The sequence below is a fragment of the Euleptes europaea genome, chromosome 8 (assembly GCF_029931775.1).
Source record: "Euleptes europaea isolate rEulEur1 chromosome 8, rEulEur1.hap1, whole genome shotgun sequence".
NCBI classification, from domain to species: domain Eukaryota; kingdom Metazoa; phylum Chordata; class Lepidosauria; order Squamata; family Sphaerodactylidae; genus Euleptes; species Euleptes europaea.
The window spans coordinates 79736222-79750464 of NC_079319.1; positions in this window are offsets into that span (position 1 = coordinate 79736222).

Sequence of the window (14243 nt, forward strand, 5' to 3'; positions counted from 1 at the left end):
GCAGGGCACTTCAGCCTGGAACACGCTGCTAATTACCAAGCATAAACAGCCATAGATTCACCTGTAATGGCTCCATTTCCTCTGAAGCAGCCTTCCCCAACGTTGCCATAAACACAGCTTGTGAATGGAAACTTTTAGACAGGTTTGCACTTTCTCCTGGAAAAAGGAAGCTCATACTTCTATAGAACATGCTCTTAAGTTTGGCTGGAGTCCCTCCCTTCAGTTACTGGATCTTCTCTCTTTATATTTAACATTAATATTTCTTTTTAGTACCTTGTTAGCCTTGAATGTGATTGGAGGAGAGAGCGAGAGAATGGCTGAAAGCAGACCCCTACTTTTCATCTTTTAATTTAACGGCTGTAGTACAGGGAACTGCTTTGCTAAGAGTAGGCTTTTGCTGAGTCCAGAGACGTAAAAGATAGGCACAGCCCTTACATACATCATCACAGTTCTTTCTAAGCATGCAAAAGGAAAATGAAAATCATCCTAATAAAATACATGATATTACCAGGTTTAATTATACAGTCTAGATATTAAGAGCTTTACCCCTTGCTGTTCTCCATCCTGCTCTCAAGCTGCGATCTCTTTTCATCTTATCCTCACTGCATGAATCAGGCTAGGTGTTCCCTTTATATGGTTCAGGGCTGAAGTCACATGACAGGCCAAAATTCATTTAATCAGTTCAGATAATAAATTAAAAAATAGACCAGAGATTTCTTATCAGCTCCAATCTTTACCTTCTCTCAAAGCATAAAAAGCTGGAAAATATTAATATTCACATACTCACACACCACAGGAATACCTGCTTTACCATGGCCCATGAAAGGAACACCTGTGTCTTAGGAGAATTTCTCCCCTATTGTTAGGGCAATATTTTAAATCTGTATCATTTTCACAAATAGAAGACTTTTGGATTAAGCAAGCTCTGTCTGCTGCTTCTTCCACTTTGAGTCACAGTTTGCCCTTGCTGATTTTTTTTTAATGGGAAGGGTGTGTTTTTTTTTAAGTGAGTCTGTTAACATTTAGTTTTGAATGTCAGATGGCAATCCAGTAATCCAATATTGTCTATCCTGGCTTAAAATTGAAAAGCAAGCATCCATTTGACAGTTTGTGGTTGCCACCTTGAATTCAGACATCAGACATGAATGCTGACATCTTCCAGAATATTGCTGCTTCTTCATATCCCTTCCTTGTCAACTTCCCTCTCTGTTGTGTGATCTATTTCATCTTTGTCCTGGCCTGTCTCCAAGGAGCTCAGGATAGCATACATGCCCCCACCCCATATTATCCTAACAACAACCACCGTGATGTAGGTAGGGCTCATTCAATGAGCTTCATGGTACAGTGGGCCTTTGGATGTGCTAGTCCCCAGTACGAGTACGGGATCCTAATTGCTACATCACACTGACTCTCAGGTTGGCATAGCTGGAGAGGTTGGAATGCCAGCCTCCAGGTGGGACCTGGGAATCCCCCAGAACTACACATCATCCAACCTGTATCTGGCAACCCTACTCCCCCAACCAGTGGCCAGGGGGTACCTGGCAACCCTATGGAAAGGAGCCTTAGGAAGAGAGAAATGGGAAGCATTATAGGTCTGGGTAGGGCATGGGTGGGAGAAGTTACAGCTTCAACAAAAGAATTAAGGGTTCAGATCTGGCGATCAGGTTGTAAGAGGGGCTACCCCAAAGAGGGGATGAAGCAAAATCTGCCGGAGAATGGCTGCTGCCTTGAATCTATTATAATTAAGGCTTCAGTGAGTGGCTATGGAATCAGAAACCAAAGGCGAAAAAATGTAATTGAGCCAAGATCAAAAGCATAAGACAGTGTAAAAATAATTTAATGTTCATGTACCAACCAGCATATTAAAAACTAACCATATAAAAATCGGAGTTTTATCAGTTGCAGATGGTAGACCCAAGACATTTTGAGAATGTATTTAACGCCTATAAAATTAGGGATTGACAGCACAATCCACAAGGGGGGCCAAAAGCACTGAGGAGACGGCATGACCTTGGTGCAGTGTAAATGTCACTTGCCATGCATACCGGTGCACCTATGGTGCAAGGGTTTGCACTGGTGCCAAAGGGGTGGGGCTGGTTGTAATCAGCTCCCTGAGCCCTTTTGGCATGAGAACGCCCACATTTGCCAGCACAAACGTATGCTGGCAAAAACATAGGTACAGCCCATTGAGCTTCATAAAGCGGTTCCGGGGTGTGTGTGTTGGGGGTTGGGGGAATGCCCCTGCTGGGTTGCTGGCTGCAGCGCAGCAAGCTGCTTGGAAGGCAGCTCGGTTGCGCCATCCCTGACCATGGCATAGCTACCCTCCCTGGATTGTGCTGTTAAATGTCATTGTCTTTGTTATCAACAGTTGAAAAGAGCTTAAAACTTAAAAAGTACCTTGTATTCCTTGCATCTCTCTGAAAAGAGCCAAGAAAGTAAGCACATAAGGATTTTTCTGAAGTGCATGAAGAATATTTGGTTTTAAAATATGTCAGGCTTTGAGTTAATGTGCTAATGAATCTGTGGGAACTCTAGGGTAAAAGCTGCTGCAAAATTCTCCCCCGCCTGCTCCAGATTCCCCAGCAGAAACTGACTACCATTTTGAATGTAACTAACTGTACAACCGGATGAAGGCCAAAGAGAGAGTTAATTAATGCAACTATATTTGGAAGGACAAAGGAAATTGATGTCCTGCTATGATCTATGTTCATTGATCTGTCTCTAATTAGTATTTTTAAATGGTTTCTTAAAGCACTCTGTAGTACATACGTTCTGACTTTACTGTCATTCTACTTCAGTATCTGTCACCTTACATATTTCATTCCAAAATCTGTTCTTAAAAAATAAGCACTTTACATTTTTTCATCTTTTTGAGGGACCTATTTATGACCTATTTCAAAACTAATTTATTTCTTTTGCCGTTCATAGCAAAACTGTTTCAGATAAACATTTTATATAGATTTGCGTATTTTACATTAATATGTTGCCATTTTATTTTGTACTACTGTATTTTACTTGTACTACTAAGAAAATATTTTGGAGAAAGAAAGTCGGCTAGCTGTAAAACATATGTGCCCGGTTCCAGCTAGTGTTTTGCTCACATAATGAAGGTTCCATGTGTGCAGAATTGTGGTTCTGTATGTGTGGTTGCACACACTGTGTACGCATGTGGGAAAATGACAGATCCATCTTCTGTACACCTACCATGACAAAATTTCACTGGATGAGGGTGAAGTAACCAACAAGCTTAGATATGGGTGTGAAGCCACTTAATTTTGCTTCATATGAAGTTGGGGGGAAGCATTCGTCTATGGATCAATCGTGCTTGATAATTTGCCACTGATATTTTGGGATGGGTAGTGGCATTGATATGATTTTGCAACCTAGGCCGTTAATGCATAGGCGTGTGCAGATTTCTCTCCCCCCCTCTAATATCGCACATTTCCCCTAAAGAACTACACGCATGGGGGGAAAGGAGCGCCTGGCCAGAGCCGCCGCCACTCTGCTCTCCTCCACCCCGCTGTCTCAGGGCAGAGGAGAGGGGAAGCCTGCGGGGAGTGGAGGCTGCTGTGGCTGCTCTGCACGCCTCCACTCCGCCATCCCTGGGCAGAGGCAAGGGGTAGCTGGCAGGGGGGGTGGAGGCGGCAGCCGGTCTATCGGCCCAGCCGCCTTCTCCTCCTTAGCACCCTGTGCAGCGGTGCCCAGTCTCTCGCCCCTCTGCCTTCTCCTCTCGCAGTGGCAAGGGGGAGCGCAGAGCAGCGGCAGCTGCTTTCCCCGCCCTCCACAGGTGGAGGCGAGTGAAGGTAGAGCATCTGCTTGGTATGCAGAAGGTCCCAGGTTCAACCCCCGGCATCTCCAGTTAAAGGGACTAGGCAAGTAAGTGATGTGAAAGAGCTCTGCCTGAGACCCTGGAGAGTCGCTGCCGGTCTGAGTAGACAATACTGACTTTGATGGACCAAGGGTCTGAGTCAGTATAAGGCAGCTTCATGTGTTCAAGGCTGCGGCGTCTGGGGAAAGCGGCTGCTGCTGCTGCACACTTCCAGCCAGTGGGGGAGGGGGAGAGAGAGGCGTGGTGTGGGAAGGAGGAAAAGATCCTGCCGCCGCTGTTGCTGCTGCCCCCGCCAGGGCTGGGCAGTAGCTTCTGCGGGGAAAGGAGCTGCCCCTGCTGCTGTCGGGGCCCAGAAATCCCTCTGCGGGGTCTCGACCCAGGCTCCAAGCATGCACGGAAAAACTCCTTCCTCTGCTGCACTCCTTCTATAAAAATCACGACAACAGAGGAATGGGAACACCCAGGGATAGGGTGAAAGGGGGAAGGGTCAACATGCGCTTGGGCGAAGCATGTGCATGTAGACCTCCCCAATTCGCTACATTCCCAGGAGAATGGAGTTACAAAATGGCCATGCGTTAATGGCCCTAGTTTGCTTCCACATCATGGTTTTGCTGCAGCTTGGCTGTTCGTGTGCAGCAGGTTCCCCCCCCCCCCCAGCTTCCATAGAGCATCATGGTTCATTCATGCACTTTCTAGCTTTTCCCAGGCTTCAGCGTGATCTTTCTTAAACCTACTTACTGCAACGTTTCTGGAAAGATTGCAGTCAAAGCAGGGTGGTTGCCATGTGGATGAGAAACTGCAGATCTTTCCCCTGCCCTGCCCACCTTAGCATCGTTTCCCCTACCCCCCCACACACACAACAGAGGGCTGACCTGGGAAACCCAGGTTCAAATCCCCTCTCACGCCATGGAAGTTTGCTGGGTGACCTTGGGCCAGTCACATACTTTCAGCCCTGACCCTAGTATTTGGATGCGAGACCTTCATGGAACACCACGGTTGTGACGCGGAGGCAGGCAATAGCAAACCACCTCCGAATCATCTCGTGCCTTGAAAATCCTACAGGGTTGCCCCAAATCAGTTGTGACTTGACAACAAAACCAAAACCAGAAAAACCACAATATGCTGATTATTGATTAAGGTCCCCACCCCGAAAAAGCTCTCTGGTTGGGTGTGGGGTAGGAAAAGTGAAGGGAAACCTGGCATGCAGAAACTCATTCTGTCACTGTGTAGAATCAGACCTAGAGGACCAAAAATGGCCTACTTGACCTTTTAGGCAAGGTTTTACAGTAAGGCAAGGAAGAATCTTTTAGGCAGCAGAGCTGTGCTTCCATCCAGTTTGGGCAACACTCTGTGTCTGCGCATGTGTACAATCCGGGATTACTTCAGAGTCCATTTTGATAATGACCCAGAGAAATCGTATGGGAAGTCTAAAGTGATGGCATGAAACATTTACCGCTTCATCATCTGTAAAGGACAATTACGAGGCTCATTAGCTTGGAATTTTCCTCCTAAGATGAAGATGGAAATCACATCAGCCCAACAGTACACAACGACAGTGTACCTGCATTAATAATTCCTATGATTTTTGCACTGTTTGTAATGGGAATATAAAATGCTGTCTTCCTCCTGAGAACTCTGCAGGGCTATTTTCTCATTCATACAGATATCAAGTTGACATGCCCATACAGATACACCTCTTAGGCACTATGTTTGATTTCTCTCTCCCTTTCAACCATCATGTTCCTTTCAGATCATATGTTCATCTTACCACTCCTTCTTATACTACCCTAATTCTAGTTTGGGCACCTTCCCTTGGCAATCTATCTCTGGAATAAACCAAAGTGTTCTGCTGCAATAAAAAGCTCATGGAGAATGGGAGGACACTATGAGTAGAATGGAAGCTGTTTATTTCGCCTGGTTACTTCCCAATTCCCTTCTCTGTTACGTATTCTATTACTCCTACCACACAACTTTTCATGGAAATGTGTCTGTTGCATTTGTGGCAGGAGGGGGGAAATGTCTGCTTCAGTACAAGCTAGCTCTGTTTGTTAAGTTAGTAGGGGAAATGTCATGGAAGAGTCATGGTGAACGATAACGGGAACTGGATGAAACCGCTGAGCTCTTAGGCTCCAGACTATGTAAAACAACCAGATAGGCACGGAATGCAGACGTGCCTCGTCAGAGCATGGATTTGGGATAAATGTTCCTTCCCCAGTACAATCGGGGCTCAGAGATTTTTGCTTATTTAGAGCAGCTGAGCCGCAGCTGGAATAAAACTGTTTTTCTTGATAACGGTCTTGGGTCTCTTTCTCCCCCCCCCCTTGAACCCCAGTTTTCTGCAACACATTTTTTTATCACACCCTTCCTACAAGGAGCTCAAGCTGGATCCCTTCACCTTCCTTATGAGGCACCACCCGGGGTGGGAGAACAGCTCATTTGTTCTACTGATCACTTCCTCTGCACAGTCACACTCTGCAGACAACCAGGCAATTGCATGGAGGCAGCAGGGGCCAGTGTGCTCCTGTTTGCTCTCCCTCCCTGTGTGGTGAGTCAGCGATAGGAGTGCCAGCCCCCAGGGGGGCCTGGGGATCCCCTGGAATTACAGCTCCTTTCCAGACTACAGAGATCAGTTCTCCCGGTGAAAATGGATGCTTTGGAGGGTGGACTCTATGGCATTGTACCCCAAGGAGGCCCCTGTCCACCCCAGGCTCCATCCCCAAATCTCCAAGAGTTTCCCAACCTGGAACAGGCAGCCCTACCCCCTTCCACCCCTTGCCGGTGGGCAGGGGAGTCCTGTCAACCCTACTACAGAGATCAGTTCCCCTAGAAAAAAATGGATGTTTGGGAGGGTAGGCTCTATGGCATTGTACCCCACTGAGGTCCCTGTCCTCTGCAGGTACTGCCCCAAATCTCCAGGAGTTTCCCAACCTGGAATGGCAACACTATTCAGTGAGTGGAGGTGGTCATTTGTACTGGGTTTCTGTGAGATAGGCTAGGCTGGCTGGCTGAGAGCATAACTAGACCAGGGTCACTGGAGGTGCCATCTAAGCAAAGTTAAACCCTTTGACTTTAATAGTTTGATGGCTGAGATCTGAACCCAGGTTTCCTAATCTGACATTCTAACTGCTCTAGTGCACAGGGATATATGTGGACACCAGATTTGTAACATGATGGTGATATACCCCATGTGTGATACATACTTCTGAAAGGTATTCCTCCCAGTGGAGACCCAAAGTAGCTTACAACATCCTGCCCTCCTCGATTTTATCCTTGCAACAACCCTGTGAGGTAGGTTAGGCTGAAAGAGTGTGTCTGTGTGACTGGTCTAAGGTTATCCAGCAAGCTTCCATGGCAGAATGGGGTTTGGGACCTAGGTTTCCCAGATCCTAGTCCAACATGGTGTTGGTCATGTTATACAAACAGAGTGGGCATTGCCATAGCTGTTTGTGAATGGATGTCGAGTTCCTTACAAGTTGTCATAATGTGTTGCTCTGTAGAAGGTAGCACATATTGCTCTGAACAAGGACAAAGTGGTGTTCCATGTGTAGGCTGGGATGGGCTCCTTTGGGGAATACTTTGCCCTTCTAAAAGGCTTATCACTCCAGGAGATAATGGGCCCATTAGTATGCCTTCCTGGATGAGATGCAGGGTTATTTTCCCAGCACGTTCAGCTGTCGTCCCCCCCAAAGCAGTCTCTGAGTTGAACAGACATGTTTTGTCCATCTTGTCATAGACATTTTTTTCTTCTGATGATGTAGATGTTTTAATCAGGCTTGATAAGAGCTGCAGCCAGGCCTACCCAATCAGCCCTGCATTATCATCTGGAAATGATCATAGCCCTCGGGTTAGAATGAAACCATTTTTATAGGATTAATTAGTTCCTTACTTCTGAGTTGTGCCATTGCAGGGCAGGGGAGATTGCTGCTGAGTGTCCCTGCCCAACTCACTGGGGTTGTCTGTTTTACATTGTAAATAGTGAAACTTAGTTTGTTGTGTGAACCCAAAGCCTACAGCAGGCTTTGAAGTCTGTGGCTTTGTAATTCAAACGTCATCTGGATAGTGTCTGCTCTTTTGCCAGCTTTAATCAATGCACAATAATCAATTATCATATCAAAGTGTTCAGTGGCTTTTCAGTGATGTAGCTGCTTGGCCTCATTTCCTGAGATGACTCGAAGCCCGCCCCAGTCTGCTCCACATTTTGTGTTCTTCATTCATTAAAGATGCCAAGTCTTCATTTTTGTTTTTGAAAACTGAAAGAGGTTATTGTGATCCGGTTAATGGATTCAAAGGAGGCTGCGATCCTATATAAATCTTAAACCTTAATTCTGGTAGATGTATCTGAAAAAGGATGTTGCAGAGCTGGGGGTGGGGGAGTGCAGAAGAGGGCAACCAAGAAGGGTTGGACTACCTTTCTTATGAGTAAAGGCTGGAGAGTTCGGGATTTTTTTTTGTGTGTTTAGAAAAAAGACAACTGAAGGAGGACATGATAGAGGTTTATAAAATCATGCATAGGTTGGAGAAGTAGATAGGGAGAACTTTTTCTCCTTATCCGATAATACTAAACCTTGATGGGCAATAGATTCAGTGAGTAATTAAACTGTAGAACTCACTGCCAGTAAATGTAGGGGTCAGAAGCATAGATGGCTTTCATGGTGGAGAGGTCCATCAGTGGCTACTAGCCATAGTGACTAAAGGAAACCGTTTTCTAGGCAGTACACCAGTGCTAGGAGGCAACACTGGGGAATGCTTTGATTCCTGTGCCCTGTTCGTTAGCCTTCCAGGACCGCTTGTCTGACAGATCCAGCAGGTCTCTTCTTGTGTTCTTATGATATATGTTTGAGTAAATGGGGCTAGACTTGCTCTTGAAAAGCCCAACACTATTCATATTTACTTAGAAATAATTCCAACTGAATTCAGTGGGACTTGCTCTCAAGAAAGTATGCATAAGATTGCAACCACAGGACCTATTTTAATGTTACCAGCTCAATAATGGGTATGTTTCCCCCCCCACACACACTGTAAGGGTAGTGTCAGAAGCCCCAGATCATATGTGAGGAGCATTCACTGCACCTCTTCTCCATCTTAGTGTCACCTCTCCCAGAAACCAGGGTAATGCTAGTGTGGGGAGGATATGCCCCACCTCCCTTACAATTTGGGACTAGGATTGTGCAAACATCATCAACAACAACAACAACAACAGTTAAAGTTTGGTTTCAGGTTTATTGGGCCTGAGGTTTTTTTGTAAACCCGAAATAAGCAAAATACACATACTGGTAAATATGGGTATTCGGCTTATTTCCAGGTTTACCAAAAAAATTCAGGCCCATTATAGTCGATGGGGGGATTTCAAAGCTCCTGTGGGGGCATTTTTGGAGGTAGATTTCCCAAATTTTCAAGGTAGCTTGAAGAGACTCTCCTTGCATGAACCCCAAAATTTGGTGAAGATTGGGTCAGGAAATCCAATTTTATGGGGTCTGGAAGGGATCACACCCCTCCTTCATAGACATGCATGGTAAAGTTTACAATGTTTTTCTATGGGAAATGGGGGCTACCCCTATGGGACCCCATAAAAATTTTCCTTCTCATAGGAAGGGTTTGTGATTACACTTTCAGTATTTCATTTTTAAGAAACTCCTACCCTTCTTGAATTCCCTTCTCCTTAAGTATTTCTGACCATGGGATTTTCTACCCGGCATAAGTTTAAGTTTGTTAAAAGTTGCTTTCCTAAAGTCCAACCTATATGTCTGACTTTGTACAGTTTTTCCTTTCCCCAAGATTGTAAATTCAAAGATGACATGGTCACTGCTACCCAGGGTGCCTACTACTTTAACCTCAATGACCAGTTCTTCCCTGTTGGTGAGAATCAAGTCTAAGATAGCAGATCCCCTTGTTTCCCCGTCCACTTTCTGGAATGGGAAGTTGTCACCAAGACAAGTCAGGAATTTATTGGACCTTGCATTTTTAGCAGAGTTGGACTTCCAACAGATATCTGGGTACCGTATTTTTCCGTGTATAAGATGCCCCCATGTATAAGACGACCCCTATTTTTTTGAACCCAAAATTAAGAAATCAATACTTGGGACTTCTGGTTTTTACTTTTGCAATGCAGCAAGGAGCTATTTTGCAGTAACTCTCACCCTGAATTGGTGATGTCAAAGGGAGCACTAACCCACTAGCCTGAAGTCAGAATATTGATTAGGAGAGGAAATAAGTACATGATGGGTTGGGTGAGAGGAAGGTTTACCGGCCTCGGGGGTGGGGGGGCTGAAGTTCTCCTGGAAGTACAGCTGATCTCCAGAAATCAGTCCCCCTGAAGGAAATAGCAGCTTCAGAGGATGTTTTCTGTGGTATACCATAAAGTCTAGGCAAAACTCTTTGGAGGTTTTAAAGCAGAGGCTAGATGACGATCTGTCCACAATGCTGATTCTGTGAACATGAGAGGGAGGGCAGGAAGGGTTGCATCAGTGTTTGGCTCTCGTGGTACTTCCTTACGTGCCCAGGGAAATGCCGATCACCACTTTGGGGTCAGGAAGCAATTTTCCCTCAGGCCAGATCGGCCAGGGATCCTGGATAATATTTTTTGGCCATCTTCTGGGCATGGAGTAGTGGTCACTGGGGGTGTGGGAGGGAGGTAGTTGTGAATTTCCTGCATTGTGCAGTAGGTGATGACCCTGGTGGCCCCTTCCAACTCTATGATTCTATGAAATATTAGTCCTAGGGTGACATCACATCCTCGCTGAGCTCCATCCCCTCCCTGGGCACTACCACAAAATCTCCAGGAATTTCCCAAACTGGAATTAGCAACCATAGAAGTCTTCAGAAATTCATGAACAATGTGCAGTCTTATTCTTCTATTCAGTATGAAAGGATAATTCCTTATACCATTCAGAAAATTTAAGGTTTGTAAACATAAATTATCTAACCCTGTAATGAGTATTGAGGTTAAGACATTGAAGGGGAAGATGTAAAGCACGTCAGGAACACAGACCACAAAATCAAAGAGAAGGCTTATGTCCTCTTTGTGTCTTCCTCCTTATCTCTGTCCAGGTGTGTATTGTGCTACTCTGTTCAGCCAAGTTTAAAGAGGACAGAGGAAGGATTCAACGTTGCCTGAATAAAATTGATGGATACAAACCACTGTACCTCCTCTCTTGTTCAGAGACCCAAGAGTTAACTTTTTTTAAAAAATGAAAGATAATTGCTTGAAAATTTGAGGCTTCAGTTCCAGAACTTACTGAGAAGTAAATTCTGTTGAGCTTACTGAACCTTACTTTGATATAAACTTTCCTAGCCTTGGGCTGTAAGTGTACTTTAGCTTACAAATTTGCTTGTGTGCATGTGTACACCCAAAATCTTTGAGTTTGATCCAGATGCGGTTATGCACAACTAATCATGTGCAACACCTGGTAGTCCTAGATATGGAATCCCTAATGAGGGCCAGATAATGACATGTGGAAGGTCCCTAAGCTATGTCAGTTTTAAAAGCTCCATACAATAAAAATAGTATTGTTGTTCTTAATGGACAGGCTCTGAAAATAGACATGAGAGTTTTATTTTTGCATAAACACAAAGTTACGAAGGAAATATTATAATTTAACCTTTTTCTTACCTGACTTATCTTTAAAAGTGGCACTGTTTCCTGCTCCCACTGAAAAAGATGTCCAGCTGGTTCAGTGTAGCTTGGACAATCATTGCAATGGGGAGAGAGACGGGAACCTGTATTCACAAGATGGGATAGAAGCTTAGTTTTGTAACCTAAATAGATAAGTCAATACTGCATTTATATTATCCTGCCATTCTTCTATAATGGAACTCAATATGGTGCATATATAGAGTTTCTAGGCAGTTTCAAACCCAGGCAAGGTTGCTGCATAATTTGCTTTTGGACTGCACACTGAGACTCATAGTGCAATTCTAAGTAGAGTTGCTTCAGTCTAAAACATTAGTTTAGATCCAATTAGCTTTTTTGCTGGTGAAAAAACAGGAGGGTGTTCCCTTCAACCACCAAAAAGGTTATGGTAGTGATCAGTCATATGCCATATGGGATGGGGGTTGTAGTAAGAAGGAGAGCAGACTGAGATTGAACAAAAATCTGGCTGGAACCAACACATGGATTTCAGGGAGTTTAGACTGGAGTAATTTTGTATGGGATTTCGCTGTACGTCTTGTGTGTTTACACTGAGTGTTACAGCCCATTCCTGAAAAATGGGCTGAAGCTCAATAGGAGGCGGCGTGACCTCGCTGCCAGCATAAGTACGTGTAATCACGAGATTAAACGTACTTACGCTGGGGCAAGGCCAGTCCTGCCGGCGGGCGAGCGCTGCGGGACCGCGCCTCACCCTTCCGCCGGCGCGGCCTCTCCGTGGTGCCAGCAACAGCGTGGATAGGCCACGTCGGCGCAGGGGGGGGCATTCCGGTGGTGTTCCAGGGGGAGGAGCCACCGGCTAGGCGGCTTCCTGTCCCCTTTCGGCCACTTGTGCCGGCGGCCGGAATGGCGGTGCTACGCCTGCTATTTAGCAAGCGCAGCCTCGCTGTTTTCAATGGGGCTTTTGGCCCTGTTGAAAACAAATAAAGCCATGAAATGGCTTTTTTTGTTTCCCCGGCCTGCGTGAATTGGCTTAGGAAGAGGCGTCGCTGCTCCTCTTCCCCACCGATTCCACACGCCGCATTCTCAGGAATGGGCTGTTAGTCTTTTATTCACATTATATCCATACATTATGCAGCTATTTCACAATAGATGTGCTAGGGCTGAGACCAGAATTTTCAAAATCAAGGAACCCTTATAACATTCAGAAATGGTCCCTCCCTTTCCTTATTTTTTGTGATGTACCCACAGATACTAATAAATCTTTTGTACTTCAGTATTGTTTCTTACATCATGGCTATGTATGTCAAAGAGGTCAAAGAGATGGCTACTTGCAGTAGTTTTGAAGTTTAATGATTGTGTGAATTGTTGATTTAAGTTGCAGCTAACTTATAGTGACCCCCTAGTGGGGTTTTCAAGGCAAGTGATTAAGTAGAGGTGGTTTGCCATTGCCTTCCTCTGCAGAGTCTTCCTTGAAGGTCTCCCTTCCAAGTTCTGATCCAGCTTAGCTTCCAAGGTCTGACGAGACTGGGCTATACTATACCATTCCACAGAGTTCATATGTGTGTGTGTGTGTGTAAAGTGCCGTCAAGTCGCAGCCGACCTATGGCGACCCCTTTTGGGGTTTTCATGGCAAGAGACGAACAGAGGTGGCTGCCAGTGCCTTCCTCTGCACAGCAACCCTGGTATTCCTTGGTGGTCTCCCATCCAAATACTAACCAGGGCTGACCCCAGAGTTCATATACCCTGGAATAATCTAGACAGAAAACAGTTTTTGGAGAACATTTTTGGTTCACCAATTATTTGGAAGTTACCATGTAATAGACGAGAAGCAAAAGTAGAAGGTGACAGAAATAGAATCAAAAGTCTAAGTGCAACGTTGCAGCGACTAGCACGTAGAGACAAAGAGACCTATTATAATAACCAGTGTAAAGAAATAGAAGAGAACAACAAAAAAGGAAGAACAAGAGATCTGTTCCACAAGATCCAAGAAATCAAAGGGAAATTTAAAGCACGGTTAGGCATGCTGAAAGATCAGCATGGAAATACATTAACTGAACAGGACAAAATAAAGAAAATGTGGGAACAATACACTGAAGAACTATACAGAAGAGATGAAAGGATAAAAGATTCTTTCCAAGAAGAATCTTTTGAAGAAGAACCTACAGTTTTAGAAAGTGAAGTGAAAGCTGCATTGAGAGCAATCGGGAGAAACAAATCACCAGGAGCAGATGGGATATCAATAGAGCTATTCCAAGCCACAGAAACGGAGTCCATCAAAATCTTGACAAGAATATGCCAACAGATATGGAATGGCCCACAGACTGGAAACGATCCATTTACATTCCAATTCCCAAGAAAGGAGACATCAAAGATTGCAAAAACTATCGGACCATTGCATTAATTTCTCATGCAAGTAAAGTGATGCTCAAAATCTTACAGCAAAAGCTGTTACCATATATGGAACGAGAAATGCCTGATGTTCAAGCTGGTTTCAGAAAAGGAAGAGGCACTAGAGATCATATTGCAAATATACGCTGGTTACTGGAGCGTACGAGAGAATTTCAGAAGAAAATCAGCTTGTGTTTCATAGATTACAGCAAAGCTTTTGACTGTGTGGATCATGAAAAGCTTTGGCTGGTTTTAAAGGAAATGGGTGTGCCACTACATCTGATCGTTTTGATGCGCAACCTGTACTCTGGACAAGAGGCCACAGTTAGAACAGAATATGGAGAAACGGAATGGTTTCCAATTGGCAAAGGTGTCAGACAAGGATGTATTTTATCTCCTTATCTCTTCAATCTATATGCAGAACATATAATTAGGAAA